This window comes from Osmerus mordax, chromosome 2 (genome assembly GCF_038355195.1).
Source record: "Osmerus mordax isolate fOsmMor3 chromosome 2, fOsmMor3.pri, whole genome shotgun sequence".
Taxonomy (NCBI): domain Eukaryota; kingdom Metazoa; phylum Chordata; class Actinopteri; order Osmeriformes; family Osmeridae; genus Osmerus; species Osmerus mordax.
In genome coordinates, this window is record NC_090051.1 from 9,542,388 (window position 1) to 9,545,517 (window position 3,130).

The following is a 3,130-nucleotide window of genomic DNA, read 5'->3' on the forward strand; positions in this document are numbered from 1 at the left end:
TTCCAGCAAACTTATTTTGAATTAGCCATTTCCCCCTAAATAAATGTCAAGCTTATTTACGTTTTTTGGGGGCATATTTTAAGTTAGCAGATGGTACTGTACTGTTTCAATCGCTATTCTATCTAATACTGCCGGTGACAACGTTGTTACTTAGCCCTTGTGCTGCCTTCGGGTCACATGACCCAAAGGTTCACAACGAACCATTGTTGTTTACCCAATACAAAAACAAATAAATAGCATTTTCTTTTAACCTTCGCAATGTGGGGGGTCTGAGACAGCCCGACGGTTAAAAGAAAATGCTTCACTTTGTTTTTGTATATGGTAAAGTTGTCGCAATATGACGGTGGGTCACAATGACTGATGGGTCAGAATGACCCGAAGATAACACAAGGGTTAGAATAGCTTGTTTCAAGGGGGTTCAGCTTGTTTCAAATGTGGTTCTTAATGAATGAATGCAATATGAGTGGGCTAAATGCTTGAAAATATCACTACTGTAGAAGGGAAAAACTTTAGGTGACGTTTAAGTCATATAGGTTAGGTTCATTCTACATAACATTTAGTCATTTAGCAGACGCCCGTATCCAGAGCGACTTACAGTAAGTACAGGGACATGCTACACTTCACTTTTTGTATTTTGAATTGTACATGAGCAGCAACAAATGTAGGCTATGCTTTTAAATCTATGAAATCTTAATAAATAATAAGTAGGCATTTTTATATAAAATATACAGAAATATCAGTTGTAAAAATTACAGTTAATAAACGGACCCATCTGCAACCGATGCAAGCAAGCACACCCTACAATTTCCCCAGAAATTGTACCCTCTCTAGTTATTATTAGGATTCCTCCGTAAGGAGGAAACCTATTGTTATTGTTAGTTTTATTATTATTATTATACTGCGAGGCACCCTATGACGTCAATTTCCGGTTATATAGATTTTCCGCCATTTAGAATTTTAAGAAAACTGTTTTTTTTGCTTCTCCTTCAAATCTTCCCCAGAATTGGCACACATCATCGTCAGAGCAACCCTCACTGAAGTTATCAAAATATCTTTGATTTTCAAAACCGTTTGTCCGGTACAGCTTGCACAGGCACAGCCACAGTTGCAGGTGACCGTGTGTGATGTGGCTTCTTCCGTCTTCGGATGGAAACATCACTGTCTGAGGACTCACTGATGTTTGGAGAAGATGGGGAAATGTCACTTATATCCATGTCGCCATCTTCCTCACTGTCCTTTTCCACAGTAAATATTTTTGGCCGAGCTTTAATTAAATAGAGGACAGATTATACATTTAAGAAGTTATGAAGAGACACATCCTTACAAATAAATGAGGTTACATTTTGCAAATGCAAATTACTCACTTGATTTCTTCTTTCCCCCCATGATTGTCTTGCGTAAGAATGCCCGTTCTTGCTCAAGATCCTTGATTATTTTATCTTGCCATTGGATCTTGGCTTCTAGAAACTCCACTTTGGATATTGGTCTTTAAAAAAATAAAATAATACAGTTAGAGAGCAGATTAACTGACACATTGTTTCAGTTTTGCTACTGACAAAATATGCCAACAACTTTAATCTCTGAAAGATCACTGGCTGGAAATTAAAATACAGTACAATTTCAGATTTAAAAACTACCAAACAAAGCAACACATCAAGAACATTTGAAAGTATTACCTTATCCTAGGCTGCTGCTGCCACCGCTGCAACTTGGGGTCAAGCTTCCTGTATCTTCATGACCTAATAGCATAATCACAGCAAACTCACCACACATGAACAGAGGATATGTTTAAATCAAGTAGAATAATCAAATTAATTATTTAGGTTATAATAAAAAATTGACAGAAACTAAACTTTACCATCTTGATTATTTTTGGTCAACTCAATTGTCTCATCTTTAGTAACCTGCGTCTTCTTCTTAGCTTTAGGCTGTAAAGTGTAGTAAAATGTGAACAAACATGCAGCAGCGAGTGTCTAAATGCAGCGATGCTAGCCAATGGTAGCTAGCTAGCAAGAACATTTCGATTGAAGAACGGCAGGCTAGTCTACTGAGTGAGTAACATATGGACTAATGATAATTATGTGCTACTGACTAAGTAGCTTTCGCCAAGTACCGTAATTTTCGGACTATAAGCCGCGCCTTTGTTCCCATTTTTCGACCCTGCGGCTTATATAACGGTGCGGCTAATCTATGGATTCTATGGAAAAATCTATGGATTTTTACAGCTAACGGCCACTAGCGGTGCACACTTTTTAAAGGTTTTTCAAAAATAGCCAAAGTTAAGTGGTTAAATGATTGCCACGCGTTGCCACATCTCTATGCTGATCTCTTTGTGATAGCAGCTAAGCTAACAACAGACATTTAGCTGCTGCGGCTTATATAACGGTGCGCCTTATAGTCCGAAAATTACGGTAGTCAGTTATAAATTGACGGTGTTAACTTTAGGCTACAATAGGGCTGGGCGGTATGACGGTATATACCGTGTGATGGTAGAAATGTGTCTACCGGGAGAGATTTGGCTATACCGTTTCAACCGCGGTATACTTTTATACTATATTTTTGTATTACACGTGTCAATTAAATGTCTGGTTGTTGTATTGTATATAAGCCATCATATAAATCGCATTCTTGCGATATTTAGAATTTTAGTTTAACTTTTATTTGATTTGCTATTTTCGTTTGTCCTTGAAGCACATTTGCGTTGGTCTGACAGAACGGAGTGTATTTTGTCTAAGCAGACCACATTAATGCCGATGCTAATTAATTACATATTTGATGACCCATTCTGCAGGTAACCAATTTGATTTGTTGTTCAAGTTTTATGTCTCGTGCTGTAAAATAGTTGTAAAATTACACTGGTGGTGTTGCTAGCATTCTTGATCTAGTATGACAAGTGAAGGCTAACTACTTACTGAGAGTGAGGTCATGCCGGGAAATATCAAACTGAGGCTTGAACATATCGACCGAGTTTTAACGAGGTTGATACGCCGAAACCGAAGTTAAAACCGAAGTTGTTTTTGTTTGTAATAAATAATCGAGTGTGATGATGAAGTATGGTATGGTTATTTTGTACCATTTCTTAATTGAATTTACAGAACAATTACTATACCGTGATATATACCGTAACCGT

At 37.4% G+C, this 3,130-nt stretch overlaps 1 long non-coding RNA gene across 1 annotated transcript; it reads right to left on the reverse strand.

Annotated features, from left to right (window-relative positions):
- Positions 1–1,088: 1,088 nt before the first annotated feature.
- Positions 1,089–2,797, reverse strand: LOC136932888 (uncharacterized). The gene is made up of 4 exons (XR_010874781.1): positions 1,859–2,797; positions 1,662–1,739; positions 1,365–1,472; positions 1,089–1,264 (listed from the first exon to the last, which is right to left on the reverse strand). It is a non-coding gene; the product is annotated as an uncharacterized lncRNA (long non-coding RNA).
- Positions 2,798–3,130: the final 333 nt, after the last annotated feature.